The sequence below is a fragment of the Arvicanthis niloticus genome, chromosome 4 (genome assembly GCF_011762505.2).
Source record: "Arvicanthis niloticus isolate mArvNil1 chromosome 4, mArvNil1.pat.X, whole genome shotgun sequence".
NCBI lineage: Eukaryota > Metazoa > Chordata > Mammalia > Rodentia > Muridae > Arvicanthis > Arvicanthis niloticus.
In genome coordinates this window covers 66,917,483-66,937,849 of record NC_047661.1, presented here as the reverse complement: position 1 = coordinate 66,937,849, position 20,367 = coordinate 66,917,483, and the positions used below count along the sequence as shown (strand labels likewise).

General features: G+C 39.5%; 1 pseudogene; it reads left to right on the top strand.

Annotated features, from left to right (window-relative positions):
• The first annotated feature begins 16,174 nt into the window (after positions 1-16,174).
• LOC117707925 (5S ribosomal RNA) lies at positions 16,175-16,292 on the top strand (annotated as a pseudogene).
• Positions 16,293-20,367: the final 4,075 nt, after the last annotated feature.

The window sequence follows — 20,367 nt, the reverse complement described above, 5'->3', positions numbered from 1 at the left end:
AGCACTCACCACCCACAGGGAAGAGTGATTCCCCAGGGATGGCAAGGAGCAAGACAATTTCTGGAGGCAGTTCCAGCAGGACTCACTGTAACACTGTGTGGTTAGTAAGCCTGCTCTGAGAATAGGTCCTAGATAAAATAATTTCTTCTTCCTTTGCCATCTTGTCATTCATAAACCCTCAAAGAATTTCGGAATTGTTAAAATCACAATTTTGCATTTTCCCTAAGATAATAAATAATTTTATCATCAGGCTTTACACTAGAAAAGCTTGAGAGATCAATGCACTTAACTGCTTTGTTTCGTAGAGGATGATATAAACAACTAGAAAATCCACCATCATTATTTGTGTCAGAATAAGAAATGGACAGTCACCTGCTGGTCCCTAGGGGAACTAGACATTCACATGACTGGGTGGCTAGCTATGGGAAGAAGGGGGAGGCTTCCTGGTACTACTTTGGATCCTCAACTATCCAAGACCACTCTGACCCAGGAAATCGGAAATGAGGAAGGACTGAGACAAATGTGTGCTAATTCCTCTTTGCTTTAATGTTAACCTGCCACAAATTAGAATCTCCTGAGTAGGGAACTTTACCTGGAGAGCTGTCTGGATTGTCTTGATTGCTGTAAGAAGATCCATTTTGATTATGGGTAGCACTCTTGGGTAGCAGCCCAGATAAAAAAAGGGTTTTTCAGATTATACTGGTGGTGTGGAATTTAGCTTCGCCCCAGCTGCCCTGGAACATTTTGTAGATCAGGCCAGCCTTGAACTCATAGAGATCTGCCTGCCTCTGCCTCCCAAGTGCTGGGATTAGAGGCATGAGCCACCACTGCCCAGTGTGGAACCACTGCACTTAGAGCAGCGGAGGAACCACTGCACTCAGAGCAGTGGAGGAACCACTGCACTCAGAGCAGCAGGATTTTAGGATCCCAGAGGAAGCTTGAGTCCCAGGAGCTCTTCCATCCAGGATCACAGGATCACAGGATCACAGGATCACAGGATCACAGGATCACAGGATCACAGAATCACAGGATCACAGAATCACAGAATCACAGGATCACAGAGACATCTGGACTCTGAGGAGTTCTGACACAAGCAAGATAACTGGAAAGACAATCTCCAGTCAGAGACTGAGTGCAGGTAGCACTAGAGTTAACCAGTTGGCAAAAGGCAAGCACAAGAATATAAGCAACAGAAACCAAGGTTACTTGGCATCATCAGAACCCAGTTCTCCCACCATAGCAAGCCCTTGACACCCCATCAACAGGACTCAGAATTAAAATCAGTTCTCATGAGGATGATAGAGGACTTCAAGAAGGACATAAACAACTTCCTTAAAGAAATACAGGAGGGGGCTGGAGAGATAACTCAGTGGTTAAGAGCACTGACTGCTCTTCCAAAGGTCCTGAGTTCAATTCCCAGCAACCACATGGTGGCTCACAACCATCTATAATGGGATTCGATGCCCTCTTCTGGTGTGTCTGAAGACAACTACAGTGTACTCACCTATATAAAATAAATAAATAAAATCTTAAAAAAAATAAAAGAACACATACTCCTTAAAGAATAATAATTCCATACTGAGTCCATATTAAAAAAAAAAAAAAGAAATACTGGAGAACACAGGTAAACAGGTGGAAGCCCTTAAAGAGGAAACACAAAAATCCCTTAAAGAATTGCAAGAAAACACAACCAAACAGGTGAAATAATTAAAAAAAAACCATCCAGAATCTAAAAATGGAAGTAGAAACAATAAAGAAATCTAAAAGAAATCTACCCTGGAGATAGAAAACCTAGGAAAGAGATCAGGAGTCATAGATGCAAGCATCACCAATGGAAGACAAGAGATAGAAGAGAGAATCTCATGTGCAGAAGATACCAAAACATTGACACAACTGTCAAAGAGAATGCAAAATGCAAAAAGCTCCTAACCCAAAACATTCATGAAATCCAGGACACAATGAGAAGAGCAAACCTAAGGATAATAGGTATAGATGAAAGTGAAGATTCCTAACTTAAAGGGCCAGTAAATATCTTCAACAAAATTATAGAGGAAAACTTTCCTAACCTAAAGAAAGAGATGCTGATGAACATACAAGAAGCCTACAGAACTCCAAATAGACTGGACCAGAAAAGAAATACCTCCTGTCACATAATAATCAAAACATCAAATGCACAAAACAAAGAAAAAATACTAAAAGCTGTAAGGGGAAAAGGCCAAGTAACATATAAAGGCAGGCCTATTAGAATTACACCAGACTTCTCACCAGAGACTATAAAAGTCAGAAGATCCTGGACTGATATCATACAGACCCTAAGAGAACACAAATGCCAGACCAGATTACTATACCCAGCAAAACTCTCAATCACTATAGATAGAGAAACCAAGATATTCCATGATAAAACCAAATTTACACAATATCTCCCCACAAATCCATCCCTACAAAGGATAATAGATGGAAAACTCCAACACAAGGAGAGAAACTACAAAATTGAAAAAGCAAGAAAGTAATCTTCCAACAACCCCAAAAGAAGATAGTTACACAAACATAATTATACCTCTAATAACTAAAATAACAGAAAGAAATAATCACTTTTCCTTAATATCTCTTAACATCAATGGACTCAATTCCCTAATAAAAAGACATAGAGTTACAGGCTGGATATGTAAACAGGACCCAGAATTTTGCTGCATACAGGAAATGCACCTCAGTGGCAAAGACAGACACTACCTCAGAGTAAAGGGCTGGAAAATAATTTTCCAAGCAAATGGTCCCAAGAAACAAGCTGGAGTAGCCATTCTAATTTAGAATAAAATCGACTTTCAACCAAAAGTTATCAAAAAAGATAAGGAGGGACACTTCATTCTTGAAAAGGAAAAATCTACCAAGATGAACTCTCAATTCTGAACATCTATGCTTCAAATGCAAGGGCACCCACATTCATAAAAGAAACTTTACTAAAACTCAAAGCACACATTGTACCTCACACAATAATAGTGGGGCATTTCAACATCCCACTCTCAGCAACGGATAGATCATGGAAATAGAAACTAAACAGAGACACAGTGGAATTAATGGAAGTTATGAATCAAATGGATTTAATAGATATCTATAGAACATTTCATCCTAAAACAAAAGAATATACCCTTTTCTCAGCACCTCATGGTACCTTCTCCAAAATAGACCATATAATTGGTCACAAAGCAGGCCTAAACATATACAAAAATATTGAAAAAAATCCCTTGCATCCTATCAGATCACCATGGACTAAGGCTGGTCTTCAATAATAAGAAAAACAATGGAAAGTCCACAAACACATGGAAACTGAACAATTCTCTACTTAATGATGACTTGGTCAAGGAAGAAATAAAGAAATTAAAGACTTTTTAGAATTTAATGAAAATGAAGGCTTGATATACCAAAACTTATGGGACACTATAAAAGCGGTGCTAAGGAGAAAACTCATAGCTCTAAGTGTCTACAAAAAGAAACTGGAGAGAGCATACACTAGCAACTTGACAGCACACCTGAGAGCTCTAGAACAAAAAGAACCAAATACACCCAAGAGAATTAGACAGCAGGAAATAATCAAACTTGGAGCTGAAATCAACCAAGTAGAAACAAAAAGAACTATACAAAGTATCAACAAAACCAGGAGCTGGTTCTTTGAGAAAATCAACAAGACAGATAAACCCTTAGCCAGACTAACCAGAGGGCACAGAGACAGTATTCAAATTAATAAAATTAGAAAAGGAAGACATAACAACAGAAACTGAGGAAATTCAAAAAATCATCAGATCCTACTACAAAAGCTTATACTCAACAAAACTGGAAAATCTGGATGAAATGGACAATTTCCTAGACAGATACCAGGTACTAAAGGTAAATCAGGAGCAGATAGACCATCTAAATAATCCCATAACCCATAAAGAAATAGCAGCAGTCATTAAAAGTCTCCCCACCAAAAAAAGAGACCAGGATCAGATGGTTTTAGTATAGAATTCTATCAGACCTTAAAGGAAGACCTAATACCACTTCTCTTCAAACTATTCAACAAAATAGAAACAGAAGGAACACTACCCAATTTGTTCTATGAAGCCACGATCACGCTCCTATCTAAACCTCACAAAGATGCAACAAAAAAAGAGAACTTCAGACCAATCTCCCTAATGAATATCTTTGCAAAAATACTCAATAAAATTCTCAAAAACCGAATCCAAGAACACATCAAAACAATCATCCATCATGATCAAGTAGGCTTTATCCCAGGAATGCAGGGATGGCTCAATATTCAGAAATCCATCAATGTAATCCACTATATAAACAAACTCAAAGAAAAAAAACCACATTATCATCTCACTAGATGCTGAGAACGCATTTAACAAAATTCAACATCCCTTCATGGTAAAAGTCTTGGAAAGACCAGGAATTCAAGGCCCATACCTAAACATAGTAAAAGCAATATACAGCAAACTAGTAGCCAACATCAAAATAAATGAAAAGAAACTTGAAGCAATCCCTCTAAAATCAGGGACTAGACAAGGCTACCCACTCTCTCCCTACCTATTCAATATAGTACTGGAAGTCCTAGCTAGGACAATTAGACAACAAAAAGAAGTCAAAGGGATACCAATAGGAAAGGAAGAAGTCAAAATATTTCTATTTTCAGGTGATATTATAGCATATTTAAGTGACCCCAAAACTTCCACCAGAGAACTCCTAAACCAGATAAAAACTTCAGCAAAGTGGCTGGTTATAAAATCAACTCAAACAAATCAGTAGCCTTCCTCTACTTGAAAGATAAACAGACTGAGAAAGAATTAGGGAAGTGACACCCTTCACAATAGTCACAAATAATATAAAATACCTTGGTGTGCATCTAACCAAGCAAGTGAAGATCTGTATGACAAGAACTTCAAGTTTTTGAAGAAAGAAACCGAAGAAGATCTCAGAAGATCAGAAAGATCTCCCATGCTCATTGATTGGCAGGATTAATATAGTAAAGATGGACATCTTGCCAAAAGCAATCTACAGATTCAGTGCAATCCCCATTAAAATCCCAACTCAATTCTTCACAGAGTTAGAAAGAGAAATTCTCAAATTCATTTGGAATAACAAAAAACCCAGAATAGCAAAAACTATTCTCAACAATAAAAGAAGTTCTGGGGGAATCACTGTCCCTGACCTCAAACTGTACTACAGAGCAATAGTGATAAAAACTGCATGGTATTGTTACAGAAACAGGGAAGTAGATCAATGGAATAGAATTGAAGACCCAGAAATGAACCCACACACCTAGGTCACTTGATCTTTGACAAAGGAGCTAAAACTGTTCAGTGGATAAAGGACAGCATTTTCAACAAACGGTGCTGGTTCAACTGGAGGACAACATGTAGAAGAATGCAAATGATCCATTCTTATCTCCTTGTACAAAGCTCAAGTCCAAGTGGATAAAGGACCTTCACATTAAACCAGATACACTGAAACTAATAGAAGGGAAAGTGGGGAAGACCCTCGAATACCTAGGCATGGGGGAAAAGTTCCTGAACAGAACATCAATGGTTTATGCTGTAAGATCAAGAATTGACAAATGGGACCTCATAAAATTGCAAATTTTCTGTAAGGCAAAGGACACTGTCAATAGGACAAAACGGCAACCAACAGATTGGGAAAAGATCTTTACCAATCCCACATCTGATAGAGGGTTACTATCCAATACATACAAAGAACTCAAGAAATTAGACTCCAGACAACCAAATAATCCTATTAAAAATGGGGTACAAAGCTAAACAAAGAATTCTCAACTGAGGAAACTTGAATGGCCGAGAAGCACCTAAAGAAATGTTCATCATCCTTGGTCATCAGGGAAATGCAAATCAAAACAACCCTGAGATTCCACCTCACACCAGTCAGAATGGCTAAGATCAAAAACTCAGGTGATAGTAGATGCTGGCGAGGATGTGGAGAAAGAGGAACACTCTTCCATTGTTGGTAGGATTGCAAGATGGTGCAAGCACTCTGGAAATCAGTCTGGCAGTTCCTCAGAAAATTGGACATAGCATTACCTGAGGACCCAGCTATACCACTCCTAGGCATATACCTAGAAGACCTCCAACATATAACAAGGACATATGCTCCACTATGTTCATAGCAGCCTTATTTATAATAATAGTCAGAAGCTGGAAAGAACCCAGATATCCTTCAACAGAGGCATGGATACAAAAAATGTGGTACATTTACACAATGGAATATTACTCAGCTATTAAAAACAATGAAGTAGAGAAATTCTTAGGTAAAGGATGGAACTAGAAATTATCATCCTGAGTGAGGTAACCCAATCACAAAAGAACACACATGGTATTTACTCACTGATAATTGGTTATTAGCCCAGAAGCTTGAAATTCCCAAGATTCAACTCACAGACCACATGAAGCTCATGAAGAAGGAAGACCAAGTGTGGGTTCTTTGGTTTTTCTTAGAAGGAGTAACAAAATACTCAAGGGAGCAAATATGGAGACAAAGTGTGGGACAGAAACTGAAGGAGGGGCCATCTGGAGTCCATTCCACCTGGGTATCCATCCCATGTGCAGTCACCAAAAGTAGATGCTGATGTGGATGGCAGGAAGTGCATGCTGACAGGACCCTGATATAGCTGTCTTCTTAGAGGTCTGTCATAGTCTGACATATTCAGATGCAGATGCTCACAGCTAACTATTGAACTGATCAAGGGTTTCCCAATGGAGGAGTTAGGGAGAAGGAGCTGAAGGAGCTGTAAGTGTTTGTGGCCCCATGAGGAGAGCTACAATACCAACCAATGAGATCTCCCAGCGTCTAAACCACCAGCCTGGGAGCACATAGGGAAAGACCCATGGCTCCAGCTGTATATGTAGGGGAGGATGGCCTTGTCTAGCATAGGTGGGAGAGGAGATTCTTGGTCCCATGAAGGTTGGATGCCATGTGTGGGAGAACTCGAGGGTGGGGAGGTGGGAGTGGGGGGATGGTTGGGGGCACATCCTCATAGAAGCAGGAGGAGGGGGGATTGGATGGAGGTTCCTGGGTGGGGGAGAAATGGGGTAAGGGGATAACATCTGAAATGTAAATAAAATATCCAATAAAAAAACAAAAACTAAAAGAAAATGGCATTATGAAGGTGGGATAGATTGTTCAGTGAGATAAAGGCAAATGGAAACCTGGGCTTCCAACTGTAGAGTTGAGTAATGACCATTCAAAGCTGACCACTGTGTCTTAGACTTACGAATGACAGTTTGAGCCTGTCTAAACTTCTCCCACATGTGTCTGCTATCGACTTTTGTTGTTACTTGATCCCAGCCTCAGTATTTCATGGTGAAGAGCAGCACTGTGTTTGCCGTTCCGCTGGACTGTTGCATCTGTCTCTCCTTTACAAGAAGGGTCTGTGGTACAATTTTAAATTTTAAATAGAGAGATGTCTTATTTTTTTTTTCTAATTTGCAAGTCAGTTGCTCTTTTGATTAAGAGAACAAAGAAGAGGCTAGCATTGCCAGTCTACTTCAAGAATTTCTGTGTGATTATATAGGCGTCTCTACAGGGAGTGCAAAAGTATCATCTTTTGTAGGCAGAAGAATAAGTTGGTAGTTTGAGGATTACACTTGATTCTAAAGTTAACTACTAACCCTACTCATACCAGGCACTAGACTGGACTAACCTTTTAAAGTCTCTCACGTGCTCAATACTCATTTTTGATTTACCAAGTATTTGGGCAGTTATTTGATCATAAGGCGACATAGTGGAACACATTGCTAAATTAGGCATCCATCGTTCGTGATTTCAGGAAGCTTGTGATTTGTTAGAAGAGATAATACCTGACAAGTAAAGAGATGAGCATATTAAAAATTAGACACTATGGCTCCATCTATTCCAGGACAAAATAAAATGCTGCTGATAAAAATACAGAGATGTATTTATATATTGGTAAAATATAATACTCTAAGCAGGGGAAGGAATCATCTTTTCTACATGGAAGACTTTCCACAAAGAGACTCTGAGGAGAAGCCCAGAGGGGAAAACCTAATAATCCACACTCATTAGTTGTTTCCTGTCGATTGCCCAATGATTCTGACCTCCCAATTTTGTTTTTTTGGTTTTTTCCTCCCCTTTTATTCAGTCCACATCTTTGGTTTCATTTGTATTTTAGACAGATTTATGCTATCTCATTCTTGGAAAGTTTTCATAACATTTTACTTTGTGTTTTGTTGTAGAGTTTCACATTATGTTTTATAAATAAATCTCAAAGTTGGCCAAAACACATCCAGCTTAAACCTTTATTGATTTTCTTGAGAAAGCAAAAACTAAAGCTAACACAGAAAAATTGTATATGTCCAGAGTCAGAACATTCACTTAATATTTTTCATTTGTATCAGACATTCCCCAGTTCATCATAATATTCGTTTCTTAAAATTCTCTTAGTTATTCCTTTTTAACTAAGGAAGAAGCCTCTAAAAATGTCTACTTTTATGTACCATAATTGTTAGCCTAGAAAATATATTGTATTCTATATGCAGGTTAGGTTATTTTCATTCTCGGGTCTTTCTCATGTACACTTAAGAGTTATGTTTATGATAGTGGCCACCATGAACTCTGATTATGTCTACTTTTTATTTACAGGCATTTTTTTTTTAGAGTAAAGAGAGTTCTGTTTCATTATTTTATGTTGTCACTATCATAATACACAGCGAGGAATTTGGCACAGAGTTCTTAATAACTGGTTGCCTGAATTGTGAATGGACAAACCTTTAAAGAAACACTTTCTTCTATGGTTTCAAGACTTTAAAAAAATGACATATGCCATTTCCACAATAAAGAAACCACAAACTTCTTTCATATTAGTATTCAAAAGAGCTAGTTTAATTGAGAAGAATACATTTAAGGTTAACATGTAGACTAGCATTGTGGTTTTCTTCTAGTCTTCTGTGATGAGACTAAGGGTTTGGATTTCACACAATCAAGAATATATGAGAAGTACAAATTCAATTTTATGGGAGAGAAAAAGGAGAAAGAAGAGGAGGAGACAGGAAGGAGGAAAGGGAGAGAAGAAGAGGAGGAAAAGAAAGCAAAGGAGTGATGTGTATGGGAAAACAGAGGAGAATAAAATTTGCAAAAAAAAAAAAAAAAAAGTTCTTTTCAGAAGGAAGATTATCTTGCCCTTGCTCTCCTGGCCCTCCCTCTGAGTCGATCTGCCTTGTAGCTGCTGGCTGTGTCCATCCCTGACAGCAGAGCCAGTATTCCAAACTTTCATCATGGACTGGGGACCAGCAGCTCCAGGAACCATCCAGACTCTGAATGCCAGATTGGGGCCTACTAAGGCGCTCTGCCTTGTGGATGGAATAAATCATTAGTCACCTCACTCTAGTGAAAGACAGCTATTCTAAGACCTACTCTGACTGTGTGACTTAGGAGTTTTCAGCGTCTCAGGTGTGATTTAGCCTCTGTTACTATTTTAAAGCACATGTAATAAGTTCTGTGCTATATACAAATGCGTGTATGTGTGTGCATACATATTTATTCACCTTGTTCTAGTATTCCTCTACACTGCATACTCTCTTACTCCTCCTGCACTTCCTGGGGAATTTTACTCTTAAGACAGCAAAGGAAACAGTGTTACTCTTGGCATCTCTAATGTTTTACAGTTTGCCTAGTTGAAGGATTAGACAGGATTCCATCCTGAGCCCTTCACATTTACCAGCAGAGACAAAGATGATTTTTCATTGCTAAGTGAGGTCCATTGTCAATAGAATTCAGGGTCTCAGAAAGACCCAGCCAGCCTGTGCATTCAACATGTAACCCAGGAAGTGCTGGAGGGCAACATGAAGTTGCTCTGGTTTGGAAAGGTGCCCAGGGGAGATGGGGGGTGGGGTGGGAGAGATGGGGGCGGGGTGGGGGGAATGGGGGACAGGTTGGGGGATATGGACGTCACTTTCAAGTCCCTGTTGGCCTGAGTAGTAAATGTTTGATGTCGGGGAGAAACTCTTACCAAGAACTCCCAAAGCAGAAGGAAGGACTCACCATGTTGTCCATCGACAGGGGCTGGAAAACAAACAAACACACACACACACTAAGAGTTAAAGATAAGAGCACTGAGTAAGGACTTTTTTCCTATTTGAAAAGATAATGTTTCTGTACCCATTTTACTACTTGTCATTAAGAATTCATTTATAAAAATGTTGACAATTGTTTGTCAAATGTTTATATTTGTGAAGACATTCCCATGAACTTTAAAGATAAATTTTAAAATGTTACTGTCCGATAAAAAAAGTATAATTCTGGAGGAAAGTAAGTAACAATAAAAAGACACATAGGCTAGCCAGCTCAATGTGTGTGTGTGTGTGTGTGTGTTTGCTGAGGAGGTGGGTATACCATGGACAATACTTGAAAGAAATTATGACCAAGAACACAGGAATCATGCACGTGAAGGCTGGCACTGCGCCTGGCATGAGAACACAGAGAGGGTGGTCAAGTCAAGAAGGTCACAGGAGTAAAGGAATGACATTGGTATCCTGAGGTGGACTGAGCAGCTCTGGAGGGTGAGGAGTTCTGGGAGAGACATGGTTGGGGAAGACTGCAGGGCCATTCTTTTCTTATAGAAGCCACGTGGGAACTATAGAAAGAGTCCAAGGAGTGTGGTGAAGTCAGAACTTGAGACAGAGTATTCTGGCAGAGAGAGTCTTCCATGGAGAAGACAGGAAATACCCCAGCATGGTGATGGCAAAGGTTAACTTCTTTCAATATGTTTATCCAGGATTATCTGAATTGTGTGTGCTTGCTGCTCGTTCATAAAGCCTGCTCTAGACTGTGAGGCCTGCTCAGCAATGGGAGAGTTGTAAGCTTTCTTGAGTAATGAATCATTTAAAAACAAAACCCTTCCCAAAACCCAGAAAGACAAAACCCTAGGGTTATAATCGTAGAAATAGGTCAGGTTGGAGAAATGAGTGATGACGAAAGAAAGCAGGCAGAGCTCCGCAGGTTATTAATTTATAAATTATCCAGAGAAAGGTTGGAAAATACAATAAAAATCCAGCTGTGAGTGAGGGACACCTCATCCCTGTCTATTGGAAATGATAGAAGAGCAGTTTAAATCCGTTTTTCTTTTTAAATTGAAACCAAATAATTAGTCACTGTTACCTACATATCACGGTTACTATGACTTTTGTATTTGGGGGTTTCTAGTTGGTATGCATTTACATGTCATCCCATGTAGTCTTGTCAGAAACACTCTAATTTAAGTTCCATATTATAGATAAGAAGGCTGGTTAAACTTAATTGTTGAACATCCTTAGCCAATGAAGAAATGAAAATCAAAACTACTTTGAGATTTCATCTTATGCCTGTCAGAATGGCTAAGATCAATAACTCAAGTGGCAGTTTATGCTGTCGAGGATCTTAAATAAGCAGAAGACTCCTCCTCCACTGCTGGTGGGAGTACAAACTCGTACAGCCACAATGGAAATCAGTGTGGCAGTTCCTTAGGAAGATGAGATTGATCTACCGTAAGATCCAGTTATACTCCTCTTGGGCATATCCAAAGTACCCTTAAGTGTACCACAAAGATACTCAACTATGTTCACTGCTACTATATTCATAATAGCCAGAAAACAATCTAGATATCTCTCAACAGAAGAATGAATAGAGAAAATGTGATACATTTACACAATGGAATATTACTCAGCATCTAAAAACAAAAAAACCAAAACCAAACCAAAACAGAAAAATCACATTATGGATTTGCAGTCAAATGGATGGAACTAGAAAAGATCATCCTGAGTGAGGTAACCCAGATCCAGAAAGACATGCATGGTATGTAGTCACTAATACGTGGATATTAGCTGTTAAGTCAATGATAACCAAGTTATAATCTCTAGAACCACAGAGGGTTGGAATAGAGGATAAGAGACTAGAGGGAACAGATAGATCTCATTAGGAAAGAGAAATAGAATGTATAATTATGGATGGATGGAGAGAGACTAGAATGGGAGGATCACATGGGGAGGGAGAGGAGGGAGTTGAGTGAGGGAACATAGGGAAAAACAGCTAAAATAAAGGGGTATTTGAGGGGTAGTATGGAAACAATACAGTAGGAACTTCCTAAAATATATACATATATGGAGGAGGTCTAAATGAAAGCACCAAACAATGGGGAGACAGAGCCCCATGGGCCATCTCTTGTCACCAAGCAAAGCTTCCACTACTGGAACTGGGTAACATCTAATGGAGTTGTTGGTCAAAGAGGACTCATGGGAATCCTCAAACAAGCCAGACCATTGACAAGACTATAGTTTTCTCTTCACAAACTGGCAGCAAGGCCCCATTGATGACCTATATAACTCACTGAACATGGAGAAGTTGAGTTGGTGCCTACACAGAGCCCTTATTCCTATTCTTGTGTCTTTGGTATAGGAAGATACTCTGCACACTACCAAAAGAAGAAACATGAATTAGTCCAGCCACAAACCTTCTGATCTACAACAGTGTCTCGATGGCAAGATATGCTAGGGCAACGGTGGCACAAAACTTGTGGGAGTAACCGACCAGTAAGTGATTGGACTTAAGGTTCACTCTGAGATGGAACCCATACCCGGCACTGCTTGAGTGACCAAGAGCCAGAGACTAGAGAGCTCAGTGGTTGAAAACCAAATATTACAAATGTTAAAAAACTAAATAGAAATGTAGTGACTGACTGCTAATGATATTCTGTTGTACTGGTAGATTAGCACATTGTTCAGCCATCATCAGAGATGTTCCTCATGCAGTAGACGGGAACAAACCAGAGACCCACAGCCTGACATTATGCAGAGAGAGAGAGAGAGAGAGAGAGAGAGAGAGAGAGAGAGAGAGAGAGAGAGAGAGAGAGAGAGGGAGCTCAGGAACCCTGCAGGAAAGGAAGCAGAAAGGGTGTAAGAGCCAGTGGGGATGGAGAACACCAAGAAAACAAGGATCTCTAAACCAACATAAGCAGAGGTCATTGGAACTCACAGACTGAAGCAGCAAGCGCAGGGCCTGCATGGATCTGCACCAGGTCCTCTGAGTATATATTAAGTCTTCCAGGTTGGTGTTTTTAATGAGACTCCTAAGCATGAGAACAGCGGGGTCTCATTCTTACGCCATTCTTAGACTCTTTTCTTCCATTGGTTTGTTTTGTTCAACTTCGATGTGATAGTTTTTGTATTATCTTATTTGTTATATTTTTTGTTATTATCTCTCAGAAGCCCATTTTTTCTAATGAGTCAGAAAGAGAGTAGATTCACATGATAGGGGAGGTAGGGAGGAAGTGGAAAGAGTAGAGGGAGGGAAACCATGATCAGAATATATGTGAGAAAAGAACCTGTTTTCAATAAAGAAAAAAAGGAAGCTAGTTAAGTGGCTAGTAGGTGGTAACAGATTTGAATCCAAACTCTAACCTTAGCCTACAGTGCACCATGTGGACACCTGTCCTGTCCTGTCCTGTCCTGTCCTGTCCTGTCCTGTCCTGTCCTGTCCTGTCCTCCCCTCCCTTCCTCTTTTCTCCTCTCTCCTGCATTCTTAGGTGCCATGTTTGGATATGCTTCTGTTTCTGATGGGCCTTGCCCCATCTGCTGCTTAGTCCCTGAGTTTCAGGAGCTATTTATCAGCTGACTTGTATGTAGATAATTATCTGTCTGTGTCATCCACTGGGATTTTTTTTTTTTTTACTAGAATTGTGTTTCCCAGCTGTTTCTTGTGCACTGGCTTTTCTGAGTGCTCTTCTGTAGCTGACCTTTGTGGCACAAAAGGGCCCACTGTCCTCAGCGTTGTGTATAATACTGTGCATAAATGGCTCTAAGAATTTTTTCAATAGATGGACCCACATTTAATTCTAATATTTAAAACTTAGTCAAAAGCAAACCCTTTGTAGGCATGAACTGACAGGAATGCACGCATATCTATGGGCAGCGACAAGTCTGCTCTAGGCACCTCTCCTTCCTGATTTCCCTACCTGTTCTTAAGGCACCCAGTCCTGCTCCTGGCTCTCACTAATGTGCAGGTCCTCTATGTAGATCCCTTGTCATTGTAGACACAAGACCAGGGTCTAGCCTGTCCACAAGGGATTAGAATATACTTCTCATTTGAATAAGAGTTCGAACAAGCAAGTACGATTCACTTTCTGTGCTTCATAAAGTATTTGTTAAAGAAAAAAAAAAAAGCAAGTGAAACTTTATTGCCATTGTTACAGTTTCTTCCTCTGTCCATTGAAGGATTTTTTTTCAACCTGTAACTACTTTCTTTGGGCACAGGAGAGGACATTCTGAGCTGTACTGTAAAGTTGGGGAACACAGCCTCACATGGGGAAACGGAGGAGCTGAAACTCAAGAGGGAGCCAGGCCCACAGTGGAGAGGGATGCTGCCCGACCCACTCTATCCCCATATTGAGCCATTTACTCACGCACAACCAGTAGAGTCAGCCACAGCTGCATGAACGCCACACAGGGTGAGACTGAGGCAGGCATTTGCTCACAGGTAGCCCTTTCCTCTTGCTCTTGGCTGTACTGTAGCCAGTCACAGCTTCAAGGAGAAATCTGGGAAACTGCTCTTCTAAAACAGTTGAGTGTGTCTTGAATCAGAAGAAGGAAGTAGGAGTGCAGGTATTTAACTGTTAATTAGTTTCCTGCCCTACTGCCAAAGTGAAACCTTTGGGGTTTTAAAAAAATCACATGCTCTCAACACCACATTTTGGCGTTGGGGAAATTACCTTAAGGAAAATGGTTCTATAAAAAAAAATGGCTGTCATTCATCACCGTCTGAGCACGTAAGTATCATACATGATCATGGTTGTGGGATGGTTACGATAACATCATTAATGGTGAAGTGAAGCTACACATACGTAAAAGGGCAAGACCATCTCAGCTGCTGGGAGAGAGAAAGCCAGGTGTGGGTTGGAATTCATAGAGCATCCTTTATGGAGCAGAGGTAAGAAATGGAATGTATGTGTATATGAAAAACTCTAAGGGTACCATTTTCCCCTAGAGAATGCACACAATTACCAGTTGCATTTGAGAAATTAAGGGGGAAATAGACATTTCATTTTGTCTTTCTCTGCTGTTTTCCCCCTTTAAATTACTATGTGAGTGGATTGCTGAGAGTTCTACATTTTCATCTGAAGGCTGCTAGCAGAATATTGGCTTCCAGGCAACTAGGATGAGAGTTTTAAAGTCCACACCCACAGTGACACACCTACTCCTGAGCTGAGCATGTACAAACCATTACACAGTCTTTCAGTCCATGGCTAGGGATTTTCACAACCCCATTCATAAACTTTGTATACTCCAAAGGTCATGAGGATATTCTCAGCTTGTCTCCAGATATCTAAAATGTCATTATAGCTAATTTTTGTGTGTATCATAAGTGAACATGTTTATTTATATTTAGTGCATAGAATTTGCACCACAGCTTCAGACAGGATCATGAAACTGTTTGTGGGCATTGTGAGAACTTTGGCAACAGCAAAATGTTTTTGAATGTATGCTGACTCCAAATCAACTCAAAATAAAACAAACGTGACAGATACAGAGCATTTCTGGCAGTGGTCACCCTTGTTTTATGATGGGGCTTCCTGGTGGCCTTGGTACTGAACATATAACCTGTGTGTATGCCACCACTCCATCCAGCACCAGCAAGCTCTCCCTGAAGCTCAGACTTTTTATGTATTTTAAGTTCAGTATTCTTACTGTACGTATAATGGTTTAATTATAGAAAACAAAGACTGAGCATTTTCCTACCAGCCTCCTCAGCATGTGTCAGATTAGCACATACTTGGATTGTACTATGTTGGGAAGTTTGATTTATTTTTTTAAAAAGCTCTTTAAAGAGACTGTCAAATGGCTCTGTAGAGAGGTGTTTATGGTCAGTCTAAAGAGCTGAATTTGATTTCTGAAACCCACAGAGTGGAAGGATGGCAGCAACCCCTGCTGGTCCCCCTGTGTATGGACATGGCCTCCAGAAATCAATACATATTTTTAAAATGGCTGTTTGAGTTACTGATTTGTTGAATAAATTTCTGCTTTGAATCAGTACAGGATTTCCAGTTTCTGAAGTGGTACCAAAATACTTCTGACATTTTGGATGTCATAGTTATGTGAAGCAGTATCCTCTCACTGGTGATTATAAAATTATTAACAAGCTCTGAAAAGTCTATGTCTATACCACCTTGAATGTGCCTAATCTTGTCTGATCTCAGAAGCTAAGGAGGGTCGGGCCTGGTTAGTACTTGGATGGGAGACTGCTGGAAATTCCAGGTGCTGTAGGCTTAAAAAAACAGAAAATAAAAATAAAAATAAAAATGCACAGCCTCTGAAAAATACTGAACACACACACACACACACACACACACACACACACACACACACACACATAAACATTCAGCCAAGAGGTAATTCTTCAAGTAAAACGAACACACCTATCTCAAATTTGCTTTCATCTTTAGTAAACGATAAAATAACATATATATAAAAGAATTGTTTAAAAATAAGTTTCTTTATTTTTATAATTTATTACCAATAAATGTTGGATATTTAGTTTATATACCTACTACCTGGGATAACAAGTAAATAAAGCTTAAGAAGCCCTGATTTGGGCACTTTATGTAGCCAAACTTGCAGAAATTTTGTTTTTTTCTTCTTTCTTTCTTTCTTTCTTTCTTTCTTTCTTTCTTTCTTTCTTTCTTTCTTTCTTAAAAAATATTCCTGCAAAGCAGCCCCTTTCCTTGTCCTTGGCCATTTCAGCTTCTTGCCAAGCAGCCCCAAAGGCTCTCCACCTCTCCCTCTTTTTTATTTTGTTAACAAGACTGAGTCTGTCTTAGGTCATTCTGACAAGAATACCTTCCTTACCTGTCATAGAATATGCATTGTCAAAAGCAATGCACTTCTGTATTAGGTTGGTAAGGCTCTGCACAGAATCTTACCTGTCCTTGGCTTGCCAGCCTATTAATTTAATAACTCTGTCTGGAGGTCCATTTTCAGGCTTAAGCCATGCACTTTGCCTGCCAACATGTTGTTAAAGATAAGCTTTAACACAATGGGCAGGAATAAAAGTATTTCCAGGACAAGAAGGGCTAGCCTGATCAAGCTATATATGCCGTTCCTGAGGTTTGTTCAAAATGGAAATACTGAGCTCAGGCCATGGATAGTTTTATCAGCATTATTGAACTTGCAGAAATTTGATTCATTCTACGACCTGGGTTCTTTTAAATTTGTTGCATGCACAGTTCTATTACTTGGGAATACTGCCAATTTTATTTGTTACTTTTTAAATACTTAAATCCCTTTTTCCTCTGACTATCACCCTGAGGTTGAACTTCAGCCTGGTGTTGAATGGCATCCTCTTGGCCTCACAGGGAAAGCACTTATATCCCACCATTATATATAATGTTTTCTGGAAGTGTTGTTGGCAGATACTCTTCACTCACTTGAGTAAACTTTTTTCTGTACTGAGTTCAGTTATAGTTTTCTTCAATAGAGAATGTTGAGTGTTATTAGTAACTATTAGATTGGAATTGGTGGAAGAAACTTAGAAGAAAAAAGGAAACAGACATTTCCAGAAGCAGAACTGGTCCCTCAATCAGAATAACTGAAGAGCCACAGTCTATGTGGGAGTAGAGACTGCGTGCAAGTGGCACAGGGGTTTTATAGTGCAGAACAGGGCTGGGATGGAAGCTTCGCCTGCAGGTCAGTTCCAGGGCTGTTCGTGATGCTGGACATCCGTTCCTATCAGCAGACTAACAGCCCACAGATGTTATCAGTCAATTTTCCCAGCCTGAGCGTCTCATCAACCTGAGGCTTTTAAATCAGTAACCTTTCTCTTGCTGAGACTAGACACCCAACAGAAGTAAATTCATGGTGGAGAAGTTAAGTGGATGCACGTCTTGTTGGTCAAGCAGGTTGGCCTTGGCTTGGCTGGCAGACCTTGATTACTATAGTGTGCGTTTGGGTAGCAGAGAGCTTCAGTCTGGGGTTTGGGTTACAGTCTTCAAAGATCTGACCCACAAGTGACTCACCTCACTTAGCCGTGTCACCTATATCAAAGGTTTCCACATCCTCTCCGAAACATGCTAGCACTGGGGACAAATGTCTGAAGACCTGGGCCAGTGAGAAGCATTTCACAGCCAGAGCACAGCACTTTGATAAATGTTTTCCATCAGATTAAGTACATAGACTTCTGTTTTTGAGTTCACTAAGAGTTTGTCCTAAATAATGGATATTGAGTTTTTGTTAACAGCAGCTTTGCATTTACATTGTAACTACATGGCTTTCCCTCTCCCTCTCTCTCCCTTTCTCTCTCCCTCTTTTTCTTTGTCAACCTGGCAAATCATAAATGTGAGGTCAACTCTACATTCAGCTTGTATGTGATATGTCTATTAACCTTGGCTTACAAGTTTGGTTTTGGGTTTTGGCATTTGTGTCCACAAGAAAGACAAACCTGCAATTCTTTCTTTATTAATTTCTGTATCAAAATGATAGTGGTCTCATAAATCAGACTTTTTTGTATTCTCTTGAAGAGTTTTTATAAAATGAGTGTTGCTTATCCCTTAAATATTTGGGTGATTTTACTATTTAAGCTAACTAACTTTTAATTTTCTTGGTGTGGAGGTAGGAAGATGATTTATTACAATTGAGTTTTGAAAGTAATATGGGTTTATTCAGATACCTTATTTCTTTTTGTGTAGGTTTGGTAAATTGTGTACTTCCTGGAATTTGCTTGACTGTGTTTCCAAATCACAACACAGTTTATACTTTCCTGCAGTGTCCCCAGTGTCTGTTATGTCCGTAGCATCTCAGAGGACACACAGCAGGGATTCTCCTTTCCTTTCCTAGTTGATAATCAATCATGTCAACCCTCCCTTTGCCTCCTACCTGTCTCTGCAGAGACTCACGGATTGAATTAGCTCCCTCATAGAACCTTTGGCTTTGTAGGTTTTTGATACTGTGTTTCTATTTTCTGTTTGATTAATATCTGATCTTTGTTGTTTTCTTAATTCTTCCTTTTAAAATTTAATTTGTGTTTAAAGAACTTCATATAGAGACATTTTTGTCTTTGTTTTTTTAAATTCATTTTTTCTAACATATATGTTTATGCTATACATTTCATCTAAGTGTGGCTTGAAACTGCAACATCTGTTTTGACATGTTATAAGGGGAGGTTCTGTTGTTAACATCATTTCCCCAGTTGGCTCTTGATTTGTCAATAAAGAAGGCAGGGGGGTCGGTGCAATTGCTGGGTGCAGGATACAAGTGGGACTTATGGGTCCCAGGAGGAAAAGGGAGATGCAAGGAAGGAAAGGGGCTTTCTCTGCCATGCTTTGGAAGAAGAAGGACACAGCTATCATGTAAGGGCTTGGGGGAAGCTAGGGCCTGTGGCCTCCTCTATAGGTGGGTAGCCAAAGATGTTTGTCAGGGGTTGGTGGAACAAGCCACCAAGTTTAGGGCAGGAGGAGAAGTGGAGGTAATAAATTGGTAAAGGCATGCCTTTCCAGGTAGGAGTTATCTGTGTCCAGCAATTGTGCCATGGGAAGCAAGCCGTAATGTGACAAGTTGTGTCTGTCTTTTATCTGTGGATTCAAAGGTCTCAGGTTAGGGCTGGTGGCAGCCTATCTTGGAACTAAGCTGGGTGGAAAAAAAAGGGAGCTGGGAGGGGCTGGTAGCATGTTGCTTTACCAGGCAAAGGCTGTAGCTTGGTTAATAACTACATGGAACACCATGTCATAGTTCTATGTTCATTTTCTTCAAAATATTTAAATTTCATTCAGATTTCCTTTCTGGTCAATGGCATGTTGTTATATTTTATAACTCTTAGAAAAAATTCCTTTTATTATTGATCTCTAGTTCAATTCTACTGTGGTCTGAGAACACATTTTACAATTTCAGTTTATAAATTTATTGAAGTTTGCTTTATAAACTAGCACAAGCCAGATTTTCTAAATATCTTGTATTTTCTTTAGAGCAATATAGATTAAGTATTGGTGCTAAATTTCATTGTCAATCATATTATCTTCTGTTATGTATGGCATTTCAAATATCCTGTTTTTAGGTTTTTTCAATCAATTACTTAGAAAATTGTGGTAAAATTTCTTACCATAATTGTGAATTTTTCTGTTTTTCCTTTGCTTACACCTCTTCTTTTGTTTTAAAATTTGGAGTAATTTTGTGAAATGTGCCAACACTTAAAATAGTTATCTTTCCTCAAGTTTGACATGTCCTTTTTGTTATTGTTTATTTTTGATATTATAATTTAAACATTTCTCTCTTCCCTTTCCTCCCTCAAAACCCACCCACATACCCCTCCCTACTCTCCTTTAAATTCATACTCTCTTTATTGTTATTGCATGTA